Source organism: Poeciliopsis prolifica, unplaced genomic scaffold (assembly GCF_027474105.1).
Source record: "Poeciliopsis prolifica strain line A6 unplaced genomic scaffold, Auburn_PproV2 SCAFFOLD010, whole genome shotgun sequence".
In the NCBI taxonomy this organism is placed as follows: Eukaryota; Metazoa; Chordata; class Actinopteri; order Cyprinodontiformes; family Poeciliidae; genus Poeciliopsis; species Poeciliopsis prolifica.
The window spans coordinates 3647415-3669966 of NW_026562385.1; the positions used below are offsets into that span (position 1 = coordinate 3647415).

The 22552-nt window shown below is 34.1% G+C and overlaps 1 pseudogene; it reads left to right on the plus strand.

Moving 5' to 3' along the window:
• The first annotated feature begins 15431 nt into the window (after positions 1-15431).
• Positions 15432-22173, plus strand: LOC129363455 (nuclear GTPase SLIP-GC-like; annotated as a pseudogene).
• Positions 22174-22552: the final 379 nt, after the last annotated feature.

Genomic DNA, 22552 nt, shown 5'->3' on the forward strand with positions numbered 1-22552 from the left:
AAATCCTTCAGTTTAGATTCATAGTTCATGCAAATGTAATTTTACTCATTCTTTTTAATAATAGAACAAAGAATACAGTCTGAAGTGAAAAATATAATGAGAAATGTTCTGGATAAACTACGCAATCAAGAAAACACAAAGCTGAATTCTTTCCTAAGGTGAGTACATATGAAGTCTGCTTGACTAGTTTTTATGGCTTTTACTCAGATTACCTAAATCTTTTGGTCTATGGCTACTTCTATATGAGTTAAAACCAGAACAAGATCTGATCAGTCTATTGGCTGTCCCATACAAAGATCATTATCCATTATAGCCTCTTTTCTCATCTGCATATGAATTGACTCAGGGTCTCATGCTGACAAGAGTTTGCAGTTTCCATACCAAAGTGTGCCATATGGACAGATGTAGAAAATTGTAGCACACAAAAAAGTTCTGATGAACAAATATGTGCGTATGCATTCCTGCTCACTTTTCTTTTATAAATCCCAATTTGTGGGGAAAATGAGCACAGCTGCAGATCCGCCCTGTCGCCACCCATAAATACATCTGTAAGTTAGTATCTGTACCCGGAAGGCTGCCGCTATGTGAAGCAATAACCATGGCAATGGTCCTTGCTTGCAGCAGAATAAGTATTTATAATAGTTATTATATATTTTTTTGTGTTTTCAGGGTACATAAGGTCACCTCACAAAAATAAAAATAATATAAGTTCTGTGCAGAGCTAAATGCTAATAAACCATCATGTTCCAGCAGATCAATATGATCTCTTAACATATGCTTCCTCCGAATAATTCCACCAAGGTGTGCTGCACAAACACAGTGTACACATTAAAATAATGTGTAGACTACACACCTTCACATCACATTAAAACTGATCAAACTTCACCTGTTTGTAGTTCAGCTGCTGATCCAGCCCTGCTTTTTGTTTTTCAGTGAGAGTGAAATTACCCTGCAAATGACATGCATTTCTTGAGCTTCGGCATGGATCAATTACATCTTTATTGACAAAAATTTAGAAAATTTACTACTTTCAGTCAACATCTTTTTATTTTTATTTTATTTATTTTGTGTGTTTGTGTTATGTTATCTTTCAAGGATAAATGTGGTTCAGTTTCATTTTTTAAATGATGAAAATTGTGTGTTTGATGCTTCTTGTTCTAAAGAGCAGTAAATAATGAGAGATTTCAGTTTATTTAGGAGAACTCTGGTGATTTGTAGTTTGTTATTGTCCACAAAAACAGTTTGCGTGGCTTCAGCACATTTTCACTGCAGGTAAAGTGTTTGCATATATGTACGCAAAATTTCATGGCAAGATCATTTTTATACATGCCGACTTGTGCAATAAGGTTACCACATGCACACTTATATGTGAGGCTCAAGATCATGTTTGAAGCACAAGCTTCTCTCCCACTGCTTCCTCCATAACTCCTCTTCCTTCTCTAGACATGAAGGTCTGACCTTCGTTTTAGCCTCTAAAATTTAAACAAAGTGGGCATTTGCCAACCAAATGATGTTCATATTGAAAGTCTCTAGTAAAGAATGATTTGTTTGCCAGATCACTTTAGGTAAATGTAGTAAATAAGGGGATCAACATCTCTTAAGGAAGTCTGGAGGCAAGAGAGCTTGTTTGACCTGCCGCATTATATGATCACTGCAGTGAAACACAGATGGTATTGATAAGTAATCAGGAAGTTTTAATATGCAGCATATTAAAACTTCCTCAAACTTTAAGTTTGAGGAAGTAAAACATTTTTTGACATGAAGATGCTAATGGATGCATCAATTATGAAGAACTCGTCCGGATGGTAATGAACGGATGAAGAGTGTCACAGTTTTTTGTGTTTTTTACTTTGGTTACACTTCCTGTAACCAAACCCCAACTCCTGAAAGATCCAAACACATTTGTAATGCACACACCAAACTTCCCTTTACAAACTACCTATTTAACCACAAATTGCTCATCTTCAAATTTTGTGGGGGTTTGACTCAAGTCTGAAGATGTTTCTGTATTTCAATCCCACTGATCCAGGCATGTGGAGAATACAATGTAACAACAATAGTTTTTAATGTAACAACTATTGTCAATGCAACAATAGCTGTTATTGTAACTATTGTTACATTAACAACTCACAAATATTATCATAAAATTTCTGAAGCTATGCTTTTGTTATCACCAAGCTATTGGCAGAGTCTCAGTCTTTATGTGATGATGATGTTTGTTCATATTTTCTCCCATTGTTGTTGACTGTATTTGCTGAATAATGATGAAACAAGTTCAATGCCTCCTCTTCCTTACTCATAGTTTTCTGCTAAGACATCAAAATCTTTTCCAATCTCCTCGTATTTACAAAAGACTTTAAAAGTTAATATTCTCAAATTATGATTCCTCTTGCAATACAATTTTAAATATTAATATAAATGCTAAAACTTACACATTAAGTCATATGTTTTAAAAGTTAATAAATCAAAACATCTTTATTTTTTCACAGGGATAAAATTAAGGATCTGGAGACAGACAGAAGAGAAATGGTTGGTGTCTTTGGTAAAACTGGAGCTGGAAAGACCAGTTTGATAAACGCTCTCATTGAGGAGAGAAAACTTTTGCCATCTGGAGATGTTGATGCATGCACTTCAGTCATGATTAAAGTGGAGGCAAACATGTCCAATACAAAGTATGAGGCACATATTGAATTTATTACAAAAGAGGTAAAAGAACTAAAGAAATAATTCCTTCTATTTCACATAAACTGAAGAATCACAATGTAATAGAGCTAATCAAAAAAAAATTTATGTCCAGGAATGGAAAGATGAGTTGTGGTCAGTGAGTCAGTTTCAAGAGAATAGTGAAGATCTGAAAAAAGAGGATGAGGATGATGATTATCAGGATGTTGCTGAAAAGCTGTCTGCACTCTATGGAGAGGAATGGAAACAAAAATCTTCTGGACAACTAATGGACCCCAAATATTTCAGAGAAATACCAGAATTTCTTCAATCCACAGAAAAGATACTGTCATGTGAAACAGTAAGTGTGAAATGGTGAATTAATTATTGAATATATATATATATATATATGAATTTAATTATTGTGCAGCTCTCTCCAGGTACTCCGGCTTCCTCCCATAGTCAAAAAATATGTTCACTGATCTCTATAAATTCTCCTGAGGTGTTTGGGTGTGTATGTGTGAATGAACATGATTGTTTGTCCTTTCTGTCTCTGTGTTGGATGATGGAATATCGTGCATTTAATTAATTTATCTCTTGGAAGAAATTTTGGAATAACCTGCTTATTTTTTCTTATTATTATTAAAACAAGCTTCAGAGGAAAGATTAAAGACTCTTTCATAAACAGTTACCAGTTTTTACAACATGTACTAACAAGGAGTTGCCTTTTTTCAGACTGGAATACACACAAAAGTTGTGAAATGCTTGAGAGAAACATAACCCTCCAACTTGATACAATCCAAAAAGCAATGGAAAGAGCTTACCGGGTTTTTGAGGAATGCCTGTCTGAAGGGGTTGAACAATCAAAAAGCTCATGTGAAGAAAAGCTGGATAACGTTCTAAAACCTGAGGTCTGTTTCTTGGCACTATCAACAGAGTTAATTTGAATTTTCTGTTGCGTTTGAAATAATGCCTTATTTTTCAGGGAAAGAGTGGTAGTGGTTATCACAGAACATTAAAGTGCGTTTTCAAAAATGGTGGAGTCCACAAACCCAAAAACGGAGAACAAATCAACCTCAACATGAAACTCACTTCATTCCTGACTGACAGCATTGATGAGAATTCAAAAACCTTCCCGTAAGAATTTAATACGAATGAAAAGTCTTGTTCAACTTTGATGAAAGTTTGAAATTTGTAAATTCATAATTCAAGGGTTTATTAAAAGAAAATTATGATAAAGTTCTATTTGTGAATGACTTCAGTATATCAAAATGTTTCAGAAATGACCGTAACTGTGGCCCATTTAATGGTGTCATTGACAAGTTTTCACTTGACACTGAAAGTCTGAGGGAAAAGTACAAAGAGGTGGAACTGCAGCTGATATTTCTCAAGACAGAGGTAAACAACAGAGAAAATATGCAAATCAAGCATTGCAACAATTTATCACTTTTAATAAAAACAATTCTATTTAGTTTTCACAGTAAAATTGCTTTTCTAACATGTCTCATAGGAGGAAAAATTAAAGAAAATGTTGAATGAAAGGATTAGAGACCGAAAGAAAATAATGTACAACAGCCTGACAGAGACAATTGAGGAGACCATGCAAGAATGCTACAAGAGTGAGAATTTCTATCATTACAAAAACTTTATTTTACAAAAAAATTATTTAAAATCTTTCTTTTTGATCTTTTTGTTGCAGCTGCAGCAGGACACTCAAAATCTGGTATGCTGGAGAAAATGAGAGAAACATTAGGAAGACATTTTCGTGAATCAAAGGACACCATGTTTACAATGGCCAAAAACGTCATGTTGAACCACCTCCAGGACTTAAAGGTTTGTCCTTATTTAAATGTTAAAACAGTATTTATGTTGCTCATTCAGAGCAAAATCTAAACTATCCATGTAACAGGTATATCAGAAACAAAGTCCTCCACAATTACTCGCACTCAATATATTTCAACTGTCTTGAAAAGAAATGTATCAATGTGACATTAACATGTTCATGATAACATGCACTATAATAAGGTTCCCACAGTATTCAGTAGAATAAAAAGACCCACAGCATTAGAAATCATATCTAATAGTGGGCATGAGGAACATTCTTTGTTGAACTTCTCATAAACCTGAAGTGTTTGATGCTTGGAAAGATCAATTTCTATATGACTAATTTACACAGTTCCAGTCAAAAAACTTAATGCGGTTTTTTTTTCTGGTAATAAATTTGTAGTAAATGATCCTCGACAACATCTCTGACTAAAAGTTCTGCTTTTTCATTAGACCAGTGGCACTCTGTTAGATTATAGTACTGCACAAAACCAAGTGTTTTAAATCTTTCAATAAACTGAATTTATTAAAACTCTGTTTGTGCAAAACAGAATTTAAATTATTAAAATGAATCTTTTAGCTAATTCCTTACCTAAAAGAATACATACATGAATGATTGATGTATGAGTAAATTACTTTGTCTTTAATTTAGACTTCTACTTAAAAATAAAGAATTTAATGTTAAATTAGGTGGAAGTTTTGAAAACAATGAAGGACACATTGAACAACTCCATGGACCTCTCCCTCAGGACAGATTGTCAATCAATTCCAGGTAAAGCAAAACTTATTTGTCTTTGAAATGTGGCTTAAAATACGTTCTGTAAATATTTGATGCTACATCTCATCAAAAACTGCTTTGTTAGATGTTTCAGCAGAGCTTGAAATGGTAGAGAAAATCTACAGTGAGCTTAAAAACAGCTCAAATGAAGAAAGCTCATGAAAACGGTAAAGTATTGAATCTTGTTTTCAACATTGATCAATGGTGTATATGATTTGAATGAAACATCATCCTTTCAAATTAACAGATCCTCTGAAGCCATGACAAGGATCTCCATAAGGGAAGCTTCTGCTCTGTCTTCATGTCTTCACATCAATGATTCTCATTCTGCTCATTTTGGGAACGTTTGAAGGAGAAATAGTTTCCATCAGCAGATCCTTTGCAGTTCTTACTTGTTTTGTGTAACAACTTTCAGGGTGGTACAGCGACGTTTTCCTCTATTTTAGCCTAATATTGTACATTAACCTCATGAGCAACTTTGCTCCATTATTATTAATTTAAAAAAATATTACAATTAAAACTTTCTGTATGTTTGATCATAATTATCTGAGAAATAATGCTTATATTGAATCGTCAAAGTAATTAATAATCTCTAAAGAACATCATAAAAAGTAAACAAAAAAGTCTTTTTTTTACTTTGAAAGTCTTTTTGTAGCGAATGATTTCTGTTTGTTAAACTGGAGAAAGAAACATGTCACAAGTGAAGCTTTAGATAAGACTGAACTTTATTACTGTATAATAAAGATAAAGAGTTTTAAGTGTTTCACAAACGTTTATCAAAGTTTTCTTTAATTAATCTAGAACCATTTATTCAAGGTTTAGCTTGTCCAATTCAGGTTTTATGTTTATTTTACACAAAACTAGTTCAAGCATGTCTGGAAAATAACCATTTTTGTGTTTAACAAATAAAGATTTTAATTACTTTCAAACTGTGTTAAAAATAGACAGTTTTGCCTGTACATGTTTTTTTTTTTAGCTGTTTGTTGGTGTTGTTAAAAGATGAATAAATAATATGGCTTGAATTGATTTTTTTTCACTCTGTATGATGGACACACTCACACAAACCTTATTTCTGTCATGGAATGGTGTGGATGTTGGTGGTGAAGCAGATGCTCAAGACCCAGGTAAGGTGTAAGGTGGTTTTAATGATGATAATGAACCAAAAAATACAAAAACTCAGTAGGTCTATGGCCAGGCAGCACGGTTCAAACCCGGTAGCACTGGTGACGCAGGTGGACGGCACAAACAAAGACAAGCAACGACAAACAGTGACAAGGACCCGACGAAGAACAAAGGACACAGGAGGGATTAAATACCCTGAGGGTAACCAAGGGAACAAGACACACCTGGGAGTAATGAAGGGGGAGACAGGACAACGACGAGACTCGGACACTGAAAACTCAAAATAAACACACGGGAAAACATGGAACATGACAATTTCTCCCTAAAATAAAATCCATCTTTTGAAAACAAACCTAACAATAAAGGAAAGTCTCACACCTCTAAGAATATGTTTAAATGTTGTATGAAGAAGGGTTTCCAGGTCAGTGATCATGAGCGTCTTCTTCAGAATATTTAACATGTGGATTTTCAGCCTCATTCTCTCAGTGTTCAGAGGAAACTTTATACATTTAATATTGGGACATTTGATAAGATGGAGGTGTAGGAATTTTGTCACTGATAGCTGCAGTGATACATTTTAGAAATAGTTGCCTCTCACTTGGAACGCAACATATAAGATTATCAATCAATCAATCAAATTTTATTGTATAGCACATTTCAGCAAGGCATTTCAAAATGCTTTACATCATAAACTCAAGAAAAAAGTCATGCATCATGGAATAAACAATATATTGTTACATATTAAATTTCAAAAACAATTCTAAACAGGTGTGTTTTTTTAATTGCGATTTAAAAGAATTCAGGGTTTCTGCTGTTTTACAGTTTCTGGAAGTTTGTTCCAAATTTTTGGTGCATAGATGCTGAAAGCTGCTTCTCCTCTCTTGGTTCTGGTTCTGGGGATGCAGAGCAGACCAGAACCAGAAGACCTGAGCGGTCTGGAAGGTTGATAAAACAACAGCTTATCTTTAATGTATTGTGGTGCTCAACTGTTCAGTGATTTATAAACTAACAACAGTATTTTAAAGTCTGTTCTATGAGCTACAGTTACTGCTACAATGAAGAGTTATATATTCCTGAATATTGTGTAATTCTTCAGCCATTGTTTTGGGACCATGGATGAGTCTGGTTATGAAATCATCTTGGTGTGTGTTGTCAGAAATAAAACACACTAAACACACAACACACTTCACCTATTTTAGCTAAAAGAAAATCAAGAGATGCTCTAACTTTTCCCCTTCATGGCACCAGAACCTGCTGCAAAGAGCTCTTATATTTCAACATGTGTGCATCAGTATTTCTTTACTCTGCTTCTCTGTCATCTCTGCACCACGATCCACTCAGCTTGGATGCAGTGTGCAATAATATAAAGTGACTTAAGTGAAGTCGCACAGCCGATAGAAATTCAGAGACCTGTTGAGAAAAACTTTACTATGGAAACAGATTTTAATCCGACATCAATCAGCTCCTATCTGATTCCTATCTGATGGGGTCCAATCTGTTCAGTATGTTCAAACTGGTGAACACATTCAGCATTACTTATACAGCACACAAATTTATTTATTTTTCTTCACTGAGACATATTTGTCACACTGTACACTGGTGCTGTTTTATAGATTATGTAAAATGACAATACATTTTTAAGGTTAGAGGAGAATCACGTCTGTCAACATGTCCAATGATTTTATAATTTTCTTGTATTAATTTCCTTCTCTTCCACTCAAACTCAAACTCAAGTGTGTGTTGGTATAAGTATTGGTTTGCTTTCTTTCTGTCTGTATATTGTGAAGAAGTTTTATTCGTGTTAAATAGTGTTCCTTTATGTATCATATAAATGTAATGTTTTTTGAATCACAGTCAAAAAACATTTTATATATATATATATATATATATATATATATATATATATATATATATATATATATATATATATATATATATATACCAAATTCTGAGGTATATATATACAGTTGTGGTCAAATGTTTACATACTCTTGTATAAAACATAATGTCATGGCTGTCTTGAGTTCCCAATAAGTTCTATAACTCTTATTTGTCTGTGATAGAGTGATTGGAACACATACTTGTTTGTCACAAAAAAGAAACAGTCATGAAGTTTGGTTCTTTCATAAATTTATTATGAGTCTGTTGAAAATGTCACCAAATCTGCTGGTTCAAAAATATACATACAGCAACATAAATTGTCAATTTTGGTGATGTAGAGAGTTGTGTCAATCAAATTAGTTTAATGTCATGGTCTCTTCACTTCTTGTAAGTGATTCTGATTGACTACAGTCGTTCACTTCTCATGAGCCCATTTAAATAGGGATCATTTGACCCTGTGATTAGACTCAGCCTCAAAAGCTACAATGGTAAAGTCAAAGGAACTCAGTGTGGATCTGAAAAAGCGAATTATTGACTTGAACAAGTCAGGGAAGTCACTTGAAGCCATTTCAAAGCAGCTACATGTTCCAAGAGCAACTGTGCAGACAATTATTCGCAAGTATAAAGTGCATGGAACTGTTGTGTCACTGCCATGATCAGGAAGAAAACGCAAGCTATCACATGCTGCAGAGAGGAGATTGGTCAGGATGGTCAAGAGTCAAACAAGAATCACCAAAAAGCAGGTCTGCAAGGATTTGGAAGCTGATGGAATGAAGGTGTCAGTCTCCTCAGTCAAGCGTATTTTACATTGCCATAAACTGAGAGGCTGCTGTGCAAGAAAGAAGCCCTTGCTCCAGAAAAGGCACCTTAAGACTCGGCTGAAGTTTGCTGCTGATCACATGGACAAAGATAAAACCTTCTGGAGGAAAGTTCAACAAAAATTGAGCTGTTTGGCCACAACACCCAGCAATATGTTTGAAGGAGAAAAGGTGAGGCCTTTAATCCCAGGAACACCATGCCTACTGTCAAGCATGGTGGTGGCAGTATTATGCTCTGGGGCTGTTTTGCTGCCAGTGGAACTGGTTCTTTGCAGAAAGTAAATCGGATAATGAAAAAGGAGGATGACCTCCAAATTCTGCAGGAAAACTTAAAACCAACAGCCCGAAGGTTGGGTCTTGGGCGCAGTTGGCTGTTCCAACAGGACAATGACCCAAAACACACATCAAAAGTGGTAAAGAATGGATAAACCAGGCTTTTAGAATGGCCTTCCCAAAGTCCTGACTTAAATCCCATTGAGAACATGTGGACAGTACTAAAGAAACAGGTACATGCAAGAAAACCATCACATTTAGCTGAACTGCACCAATTCTGTCAAGAAGAGTGGTCAAACATTCGACCTGAAGCTTGCCAGGAGCTTCTGGATGGCTACCAAAAGCGCCTAGTTGCTGTGAAAATGGTCAAGGGACATGTAACCAAATACTAATGTTGCTGTATGTATATTTTTGACCCAGCAGATTTGGTGACATTTTCAGCAGACCCATAATAAATTTATGAAAGAACCAAACTTTATGACTGTTTTTTGTGACAAACAAGTATATGTTTCGATCACTCTATCACAGAAAAATAGAACTTATTGGGAACTCAAGACAGCCATGACATTATGTTTTATACAAGTGTATGTAAACTTTTCACCACAACTGTAATATAACATATTATTAATATAGTTTGTGCATCAATTTACAAGTCACTGCTTTTTTGGATTACTTGCTCCTGGGCAAATATTCCTCTGTTCACAGAAAATTGTATCATGATCCTTAACTTATAGTTTAGTTTGCTTCTTTTTAAATGCTTTGACCTAAGAGTTTGGCTATTGTGAAACTTTGAGGACAATATGCTGCATTGTTAACTGAGAACAAAAGGACATTGAATATGAATTAATATCACTTCTACATTTTAGCTGTAATTATGATCCCTGAGGCCTTTTAAAACCTTCAGCAATCTAGCTTTAAAAAACTTTACTGGAGATACTAAATCACTCTTTACCGTTGACTAAAAGGTGATTTGTTTGCTACATAACAAAAGATTAAAAAGTGTTTGTCCCATTACATGATGTGAAAGCAGTTAAATAAATCTGTTCATTCTCAGTTACAGCCATCCACAAGCAATGGAGGTGAGAATTAAAGTTTCTTACATATTTCTTACATATGTAACCTGTTACAAAAATAAATCCTTGTTAGAAATCCATTAAACATTTATTTCTCTTTTTTTTGGTCTGAAGACACAAAAACAGGAAAGAGAAAGTTGGATCTGGAGGAGAGAATCAACAGCAAAACGGTTTCGCAGGAGAATATCATCATTTGGAGACTGCTATATTCTACTGGGAGAGATTATTCATACTTTTCAGCAGTACATAAGTCCTACTCTAGGATTGATTACTTCTTATTGGACTCTAGGTTGCTAGCATCAGTATCAAGCTGCAAATATCACAATATTCACATATCAGATCACGCTCCTGTGTTGCTGAACCTTAAACCAGATTTTAAAAAGGGAGACAGCTGGTGCTTCAATAATACACTGTTGAAAGATAAGGAGTTTTGCTCCTATATCTCAAACGAAATTAAGTCATACTTGAATTCTAATGATAAGGGGGATGCGGATGATTCAATGCTTTGGGAAGCAATGAAGGTTGTTATAAGAGGATGTATAATCTCATTCGAAGCAGCAAAATGTAAAGAATCCAAGTTAAGGTTGGATAAAATAGATGACTTGTTGACCACCTTAGAAAACGCATATAAATTCAAACATTGCCCTGACATTTTGAATAAAATAACAACTCTACAATATGAATATAACTCTATTATGTCAAGAAACGTTTTTAAATTATTGGTTCAAGTCAAACAAAGATACTTTGAGTTAGGTGATAAACCCCATAAGCTATTAGCCCGTCAGCTTAAACAAACACAGGCTACTCTTTTTCGATTGAAGATGGAACTTCTCACAGATCCGGATAAAATCAACGACTGCTTTGCAGACTTCTACACCAGTGTCTATCAGTCACAAGGAAAATTGGACATTGAAAATATGGACAGATTTTTTGAAAATTTGAATTTGCCAAAACTACCATCAGCCAACATAACTTTACAGAAAATTGAATCTGTTATTTCTACACTTCCCAACAACAAAGCCCTGGTCCTGATGGCTTCAGTGTTGAATTTTTCAAAGTATTCAGTCCCAAATTATCACCTCTACTTTTCCGTATGTTAAACTACTCTAAGCAAGCGACAAGACTGCCTCCCACCCTATACAGAGCCAATATTTCGCTCATTCCTAAACCAGAAGTTGTTACATCCTACCTCACGCCCAATATCATTGTTACCCCTAGAAACCAAGATCCTTGGGAAAATTCTAGCCAATAGACTTAAAAAGCACATAGGTTTAATCATCCCCGGATCATGGACTGGCTTCATGCCAGGTAGGCATATGTTTTTTAATTTGCGTAATCTTTTCAATATATTATATTCAAATCATTCAAAGGAGTCCATCGTTTGTCTCGCAAGATGCACAACGAGCATTTGATCAAGTAGAATGGCCTTATATGATGTATGTTCTTAAAAAGTTAGGTTTTGGGCCTCTGTTTACGGATTGGATTGAAATAATTTATTCACCCCAAACTGCCTCGGTTTTACATAATTACAATATCAATTCATTGTGGTACACGTCAAGGCTGCCCCCTCTCCTCATTTCTCTTTTCGGTCGTTATTGAATCTCTTGCCACCAGAATTAGTAAAACCTCTTAATATCTCCTTTTGAGATGTTTAATTGTAACATCATATTTTGCTGTATGTAGATGATACACTTTTATATATCTCTAACCCACAGAATCACTGTCTCCTCTTTTGATGACGATCAACAATTTCAGCAGTTTCTCTGGTTTTTCTATTAATTGGGATAAAATGAACTAATGCCGCTTACTACAGAGGCTGATTTGGCATATTTGAGGTCCACATCATTTAAAATACTTAATTGCTTGCGTACAAGTCTCTGCTGCTTCAGAACTGGCATAATTGGTTTCAAGTCAGTGAAATTAACATTTAATGGATGAGGAATTCCTTGTCATAATCCCATAGTTTTAGGTCGTTACACACAAATGTTTTGCATTATCAAAATCTGTCCATATTATATATTTCTTCATATTCTTTCCCAAAAAAATTTGAAAGAAAGTTGCTACTCCCCCCCTTGTCTTTTCTTACTGTGATTTCTTACTGCTGTATATACTTGACTTATAAAATAGTTGAGGCTCAAACGATTAAAGATTGACTTCTTCAGTATGTCCTTTCTTAATGTTAAGATATATTTGAGCTGCTTCTGCAATTATATGAATTTTTTTTTTCAGCTTTTCTTTCTTTTTGGGCAGTTTTTATTTATTACCACTTCCATGAATAAAACAAATCCCTCTTTCATCATGAGTACAGTGTCATCTTTGTTCTTGTTACATCCCTGACAAACAGAACTCTATACATCTACAGCTGTCACCTAGAGAGTCCAGTCATGCCTGGTCATCGATCCATCAGACTCACGTGTCCTTCCTCCAGTTCCTCACAAAATATCATTTATTCTTGTTTTTGAGGAATGAACTATCAACAAGATTAGTTTATACTAATTGAATTGAGAAAATTCACTTGCCAGTTTAAATTCCGGTTGTGACTCACTTTGACAATCCCCAACAGGAAAGAAATATAAGTTATGGGAATGATTCTGATCGCATGTCAACAGAGAACACTTTGTATAGTGCCAAATAATAAGCAGAAGAGGAACTGAAAGAATCTAAAACATCAAACAATTTAAGGAAATGAATAACTTCATATGTTGTTCATATAGAAGTTATTCATATTCTATATGAATAATAAAAAGACATTTTTGGAATTGAAATACCAAAAGGTATAGTAAACTTGCCAAACTATTAAAACCTGAATAGGAGTAAAACATAGATGTTAGAAAAATTGACAATATTGCAAAGAACTCAAATAAAATTTTAATAGAAAAATCTAGATTACGTAATAAACTTGATCTAAAACCCAAACTGAAAAAAATGTTTGTTGTTGAATTTGCTTTTAAAAACATCCGAATTCTAAGCTGCCTATAATGTATGGACTTATTAGACATTAAGAACTTGTAATAAAATATTTTTTATTTTATTTCTGGTTTTGTCTTTTTGTACCAGAGTCAGAATTAAAATATTTTGTCCAGCTTTCATAGTATTAATATTCCTGAACCAATTGAATTGGCTAAACTCAAGCAGTTTGTTTTACAGTGTGGCAAACTGTTTTTAACAGTTTTGCCACTCCTCTTTTCATTACCAACCCACCACCTTCTTGTTCCTCAGTCTCCTGCTTTCTACCATTTGAATGTAAAGATTTGAGCATTCAACTTACTTTTTGTGAATCAGCGTTGAGATCATTTTTCCCTCTTCTTCATCTGAAGACTGAAGTGTTGTTGCCATAATTTCATTCATTGCAAGGTGGGTTTTTAAAATCATATTTAAAAATGTAATTGCCTATGTAAAACAATACTTAGATATATCATTAAGATATTATAATTTATCTTCCAGTCTCTGTTCTTGGTCATGGATGACTTTGTTTGTGACATTCTAACCCGGGGTGGTCTGAGTGACTTAATTGAAAAATTTAAAGGTAATGTATCATCACACTGTGTAACTGTTATGGACAAAAACTGTGAAGGTAATGTATATGTGGTTCTGTACCAGTGCATGTAAAATTGAATTAATTACATGTTGTCATAGAACAATGTCACAAGCAGTTCTTTAAATATTGGTTTGACTGATACCTAATGGGGCACAGTGGCGCAGTGGGTAGCGCTGTTGCCTTGCAGCAAGAAAGTCCTGGGTCCGATTCCCGGCCCAGGTCTTTCTGCACGAAGTTTGCATGTTCTTCCCTGTGCGTGCGTGGATCTCTCTGGGTTCTCCGGCTTCCTCCCACAGTCCAAAACATGACTGTCAGTTAATTGGCTTTCCCAAATTCTCCCTAGGTGTGAGTTGTGTGTGTGCATGGCTGTTTGCCCTGTTTGTCTCTCTCTGTGTTGCCCTGCGACAGGCTGGCGACCTGTCCAGGGTGAACCCCGCCTCTCGCCCGGAACGCAGATGGAGATAGGCACCAGCAACTCCCGACCCCGTTAGGGAGAGGGTGCTCAGAAAATGGATGGATGGATGGTGATATCTAATGAGATGTTGTTTGATTACAGATGAAGGGATTGATAGAGACAATTTCTATATGCTTCCGGATGCAGACATTGAAAAGATGATTCCAAGAATTGGACCAAAGTTAAAATTTAAAAGTTACTCAGTCAGTTAAAGTATGTCCTTATTATTATTATTATTATTATTATTATTATTATTATTATTATTATTATTATTATTATTATTATTATTATTATTATTATTATTATTATTATTATTATTTTACTAAAAAATAGTCCATTGATAAAAGGGGCTGAACAGATATTCTTCCCCGACTTTGGCTTTGTAAAAAGGCAGAACAAACCCCAAATGAGAGTACACATCATTTTCCACCACATGTAAGTCAAACATATTCTTATTCTAGTTTAAAGTGAAGTATTTTATCCTAACATCTGTGATATGGCTACTTAGTTTTAGTTTCTCATTAAAGCTTTTTTACCAGAGTTATTTTATTTACAGGGCCACCAGAATGATGAAGAAATATCACTGAGGTGAGAAACACGCACAAGCGCCCATGCATGCATATATATATATATATATATATATATATATATATATATATATATATATATATATATTATATATAATATATATATATATATATATATATATATATATATACACATATGAATGAGAGAATTGAAATGCAATTCTCTTATTCTCACCTTATATCTCATACAGGATGACATCATAAGTATGTTATTATTATGTAAATTTATCATCAAATAATGAAAATGCAAGTGAAATAAAAAAATGTTAACTTTATAATGGAAAATCGTGTTTAATTATAGTCAAACTTTTCTGTTCATCTTCAGGTTTTACCTTCTACAAGTGACACGGGTGAGAAATACAAGATCTTAGTCAAAACCTTTTCATGCACATTGACATAAAAAAAACAGCTTGTGATAAACAAATACGAGTAACGTTTTTAAACTAGGAAAGCGAAAATCTGGCCAACAGTTGGGCAGCAAAGGACAACCAGCAGCAAAAAGGAAGTGTGAGACAAATTCATCAGCAGGTATTTCTTTTTATACACACTGTAAACACATAAAATTATATTATTGGAATATTTAAATTACAGCTCAACTTTTCCTCCAGATTTCTTTTATTGTGTTGTGGGAGGAGGGATTACATTTTCATTTAGGAGTGTCACTGATGATTTTATTGCATTGGTGTTTTCACATTGATTGACATACTAACAGTTTGCAAATCTCCAGATGCTTTGCATCAATAATTATTAATACTTTAATGCCTTTATATGACAAGGTATTTAATGATCAATTACAATTAATTGTTTATTAGCAATGACAGATTATATTTCTAATTCAATTAAATCAATCAACTTTATTTATATCTCACATTTCAACAACAAGACAGTTCTAAGTTATGTCTTAAAATACAAATTCATAGAACACAAAGTTAACAATTAAAATGTTACCGGTAAGTTTTTTCAAATGCTATTGTTACACATCAAAATGTTGATAAATGTTTCATTTATCATGTTTCAAAAGCAACTCTGAACATGTAGGTTTTAGTGTAAATTTAAAGGAACTCAGAGTTGTGGTTGTTTTATGATTTTCCTGAAGTTTGTTCCAGATGTATGGTGCTTAGAAGCTGAATTCTGCTTCTAATTGAAAAATTGCCTAAACAAATTTTAGCAACACTGATATTTGTGTAGAAAAATATGTTTTATTTTATCTCACAATTAACATCAAGTATGTCACATTGTTTTACCTGTAAATTAACAAATTTTAAAAATTCCTTTTTATTTACTTTAAAGTTATTTATTTATTCATCTATTTATTCCTAGAAACAGAAGCAAAGATATTAAATGACGTGAGAAACACGATGGGGAACATCAATGCCATGTTGCAAGACGACAGTGATCTCAATAAGTTATTGAAGTAAGTAGATTCTCTCTTGGAAAATAAACAGAATAAAGTTTTAAAATGGAATAAAACATTCCTAAAAATCTAGAGAAGAAATTTCACAGAACACTTAATGCTTTGCCTCTTCTTAATTGATGTATTGTAATTGTTTATACTTCACCAAGTTTTTTTTTTTTTACTGTGATGGAGACCCAGGGCTCTATCCCTAATAAATGATTATTGATATTATATTTATTTACAGACCAAATGCGTTTTGTTTCAGTTCTTTATTTCAGTTGCATTGTGACATTTAGTTGAACATTCTTTTTAGGGAAGGGAGACTGGTCATCCTTCCTGTTCAGGGAGAATGTGGGGGAAATGTCACTTTGTTCCTGATTTCTATTGGTTTAATTTGAGTTTGCTAATTGTTTGAGTCTTACCTCAAACAACTGAATTTGGGTGTGTCTTCTCAGCAGGATGGAGCAGCAAAAGGAGACAAAGGCTCCAGAGGATGCTAAACGGCCCCTGGAGCATTTCGTTTTCAATTAAGCAGGGGAATCCGCTGAAGTGTTAAATTTATTCTTTGATGGATCTTTATTTGATTGTTTTTAGTAGGTTTTAGTAAATGTTTATTTCTTGTTTTGTTTTGTCACCCTTTTACCTGCAATGAGAGTTGGAATAGCCCAAAGTATAACAGCCAGCTTCTTGTTGGTTCAAATGTGACCTGCAGCTTCAAATAATCCATCTCCACTGTATTATGTTGCCTCGCTTCCTTTCCTGAATGCAGAGCCTCCGCCGGTCAAAGATGACATTGCATTTAAGCTTTTGTTAAACCTGCCTGTATTTTTTTCCTTTCACTCAGATGGTTTAAATATTGAATATATATGTTGACATGCTCTTTAAAGCTGAGTTGCTCAACAATGGCTACATTTTCTACAGAACTAAAATCAAGAATCTGGAAACGGAAAGGAAGAAGTTGGTTGGTGTCTTTGGTAAAACTGGAGCTGGAAAAACATCTTTGATAAATGCTGTCCTTGAAGAGAGGAATCTTTTGCCTCTGGAAGTGTCATTGCTTGTACCTCAGTCATGATTAAAGTGGAGGGTAACAGGCTCAATGAAAACTACCAGGCAGAGATTGAATTCATTTCACCCGAGGTAAACTAAAAATATACTTATAAGAATCCGATGAAGATGTAACTTCAGTAATTTTACACATCACTTGAAAAGCAATTCTTTTTTTTTACTATTATTTTTTAGGACTGGGAAGATGAACTGGGATCACTGCTTTGTATCATTAAAAAGGGAAATCAAGAAGCGCAAGACAATGTTGATGATTCTGATGAAGAATACCGTGATGCTGTAGATAAGCTGTCGGCTCTGTATGGGGAAGAATGGAGGGAAAAATCCTGTGAACAACTCATGGAGTCAAAGTACTTCAAAGAAATTTCAGAATTTCTTCATTCAAAAAGCAAAATCCTGTTCTTTAAATCAGTAAGATGCAAGATTTTAACAGTAACTTTGTGCAGCAATTCAGCAATATATGTGTATTACATTGAGCTGTCAATATAACACAGCTTTTATTACTAATATTATAACTATTATTATGTTTTGCAGGCTAAGGACCTATCTAAATATATTGTCAAATATACAAGGGACGCTGCTAAGGATGAAAAGTATAGCGAAATAGAGAAGTGGTATTGGCCACTCGTGAAGTGTGTGACTGTCAGAGTACCAAACAATCCTTTTCTCCAACATGTCACACTTGTGGACCTTCCTGGAAATGGAGACCGCAATAAAAGCAGAGATACAATGTGGAAAGGGGTAATTTATTCAGTACTACATTGTTAATTGTTACTTTCACTTTTTTATTGATTTAAATCAACTTTTTCATGATATTCTATTTTTTTTGATCAGCACCTAAATATAAAATGCTTTTTTTCAGATTGTTGGAGACTGTTCTACCGTCTGGGTTGTCGCTGAAATCAATCGAGTAGCATCAGAGCAAGAATCATGGGACATCCTGAAAAATGTTGGCAGTCAGATTGGAAACGGTGGCGAGTGTCGACACCTTCACATTGTCTGCACCAAGTCTGATGATATTGACGATTCAGATGAACTGTGAGTCTATTTCTGTGTTGAAAGTGTCTTATTAAATAAAACTTAAAGGGAACAAAGCCATAGATGATCTTCGATGTTGTTTTCATGTTTTATTTTACTGTCAGAAGATTCATGGGTCTGTTAAGCTCTAGTAGATCATTTCTTCTCTTTTAGCACCAAACCTGAAACTCAGGCCTTGATACTTAAGAGAAATGCAAAAGCCAAAGAAAGCGTGAGAAGAGAATTCAACAAACTGGACAAAATTAAAGTGAGTTTTGTATACTGGTACAATGTGTGGCACATTGTTTGTCTACAATTAAAAATAAAATGAATTTTTACATTAACAAATCATATTGATATTTCCTAGAAACACTTCAGTGATGAGTGTTTTCAGGTGTTCACTGTGAGCTCCAGAGAATTTTTCCGAAAGCGAGATCTAAATCCAGAGGACACTGGTAAGTTGTGTCAATCTGTGTGAAACATTTATCACAGAACAGATATGCAGAACCACAAACTGTGACATTTATTATATAAATATAGTGATAGATATGATTTGATTTCACAGAAATACCCAAGCTTCAGAAAGTTTTGCAAGATCTGAATGACTGTCACTCAGAGACGTTAAACTATGTTTCTGGAGCTCATGGGATTCTCTCTTTGATTCAGGGCAGCAGAGGAAAAGAGGTAAGAACAACAAGCTAAATGTTTCTTTGTGTATTTTTCTATTTTACTTGCTTTATGAAAATTGTAATGCAGTGCAAATAAACATAATTTACTTAATCATAATGTCCATGTTAAGGATATATTTTTCAGGGGTACTAAATTAAAATAGGTTTGAAGAGTCTGAAAATGTCCTAATTAACATTGTTTTTCTAGGATGACAGAATTAAGGAAGTGTTTGAAGCTCTTGAGAAAAATCTAATGCTTCAAATTGAGTCAATCAAAAATGAAATGAAGAAGATTCAGAAGGATTTTGAAGAACATCTTAAACAGGGAGTTGAGAGATCCAAAGAATCCTATGAAAAAATCTTGAGGACGACCCTCTATCCCCATGTATGTGTGCTGATAAGAAAGTACATCTTTGTAATGTAGCATATTTTTGTCACATATGTTATTACATTTTATTCATTTCTCTCTCTCTGTTTTTCATTCCCCCAGAAAAGGGATGGTCGGGGATTTCATAAGCAACTGAAAAAAGCTGTGGAAAATGGAGGAGTCCACCGACCTAAGAAAGGAAGAGAAATGAACATCAACATAAACTTGACTTCCGCTCTGACTGACAGCATTGACGAGGAATTCAGAACCACTTTTCCGTAAGACCTTGATGAGAACATAGAGTCCTCTCTAAATATCTAACTGCAACATCAATCATGAATAAAATTTAATGTTTCCAATTCCATCTATAAAATATATAAAACACCCATGATATACCACATTTATTTTTAAAATCTATGTAGAGCCCCAAATCATTCATGATAGCACGAATGAGTTTCACATTTTGATATTATTGACAATATTCTGTATTTTTTATGTTTCAGAAATGATGGAAAATGTGGCCCATTCAAAGGAGTGATCTACAGTTTTTCACTTGTCACTGATGAACTGAAAGAGAAGTACAAAGATGTGGAACTGCAGCTGGTATCTCTCAAGTCAGAGGTAATAAATGAGAAGCATAAGTTGTTAGAAATACATATAATTATGAAAGGCTTTTATGCGGCTAAAAATGAGATTTAACAAAATATGTCAAAAATAAATAAGTAAACATACATGAGTTATTTCTGACAATAGCATAATACTATAACATTGTATTAAAACTGTGTTACTCAAATTATTTTTTGAATTACTGTGCATTTAAAACTTTTCTTCTAGGAGGAACGTCTGAAGATAAGTCTGAACAAAACAATTCGTAAGCGCAAAAAAATAGTCTACAGGAGTTTAGTAAAAACCATTGAGGAAGCAATGCAAGACTGCTATAAAAGTAAAACAAAACGATCAAGTTATTACAATAATTTACATTTATTCTTAGGTATTATTTATTAACACATAAAACGTTATTGTGTTTTCCAGAAGCGGCAGCATTTGCAGGACCTGGTACACTTCAGAACATGCGGGAAACTATAGAGAATCATGTACATGGATCAAAGAACACCATGTTTGAAAGTGCTAAAAAGGTCATGATGAACCAACTGAACTACTTGATGGTTTGTTACTTTTAATATGTTAACAGTGAAATATAAATTACATTCCCTCTCAGAACTCTCCACTCTGTTATCATACCCAAATACTGATCCATACAAAGCTATGAAAAAGTATATGCCTTGTTGCTTGTTTCTGTTTCCACTCTCTTTCTAAAGTCTTGAAGAATTATCCTATGCATGTGCAATCTATAGATCAGTGGAGAGATTCTTGATGTGAGAGAACATATGGATAAAGTGTCATGCCTTATTAAAAGTACTCCTCCACTATTGTGTGAATACATGTTTCAGCCATTTTGACAAATCATATACCATTTAATCTTGAAATTAACTTTTAACTGAACCAAGTGATAAAAGGTATAACTAAATCAGATGGACGTCCTGAAAACACTAGAGGATACCATGAGGGAATCGATTGAGGTGTCCCTGAAGACTGATGCCTCCTCATTTCCAGGTAAAATGTCATCTCTTAAAAAAAAATATGTAAAAAGATATTTCACGGAAAATCTTAATTAAAAACTGTTTTCTTAGATGTTTCAGCACAGCTCGAGATGGTCCAAAAGCGAATTGATGAGCTGAAAAGCTACTAAAACACAGAACATGTTTGAGGTAAAGAACATAATCGATAAATTATATTCTTACTGAATGATGCAACAAAAACTTTCAGCTCTAATTGTGGCTTTTAATTCAACAGCTGTTCTCATTGGAGGGATTCACCATCATGACATGCTGCATCATAACATCCAACAGATGAGAAACTGTACGATTACGAGAAATATATAATGGTCTTTGTCACTTCATCATTTTTTTCACTTGGAGGGATCCTTGCAACAATTTTTGTTTTGTTTATTAGAGTCTGAATATGGAAAAACTTAGAAAGTGAAATTAAAGTCAGGTCAAAGTGTCTTTGCTTAGTTTTGTAGGAAGAATTACAAGAAAAGATAAAGAGGACATTTTCAATTTTTGATCATTTCATTTGATGTTTTATGTGTGAAATTTTTTGATTAATTTTTAGTATAGGTTGCTTACACTTCTTTACTCTTTAATAATTTTAGAAACGTTTGCATCACATTTGAAATAAAAATCAAATCAAAGTGTCTTTTCCTAGTACTGCAGGACTAATTGCAGGAAAAATGGAAGACATTTCCATTTTGAATAGTTTTCTTTGATATTGTATACGTGACAAATGTTATTCATTTTTAGCATGTTTATTACACTTTTTAACTGTGAGGTTTTTTTCAATAAACTTTTTTCTCTTTTGTTAAGCTTACTTAAAAATGTAAAGACATATAACAAAGTTTGAATTATTCTGCCTGCTGAAGATGACTGAACCTCTAATTATAATTTTTTTCTTAGCTGTTCAATTGTAATCTTGATGCATGTGTGTGTGGTTTAGTAGCCTGTAGTAAAATTTAATAAGATGTACATGAACATGTCAGATGATTTTTTTTAACTTTAATTTTCTTAGTTTCATTCACTGGGAAATTTATAACTATTATTGCTATTATACTTTCTACAATAGATATATAAACAAATAAAACTATGAATGACACTTTGTGCTTTTCTCTTTTGTGACGGCCCTGCTTTGCAGTCCTGTGAGTGTCATGTGATTTACTATCAATTAAGGTCCTCAATGTGGGAGGCGCTTCCATTACAGACACCTGGATGGTATATAAGGAGTGCCGTTCCATTCATGTGTGTGACTGTCAGATGCCACCACGCGCAGACGACCCGGAGATCCAGGCCAGGATGAGACCAGACTGAAGGGGCCCGGACTGATCACCCCTTGGGCCGTCTACTGATGTCTCCTAGACAACTTCATTCTTTTAAAAACAAACGCCTTTCATGTGATTAACATTGACTGCTTGCCGCG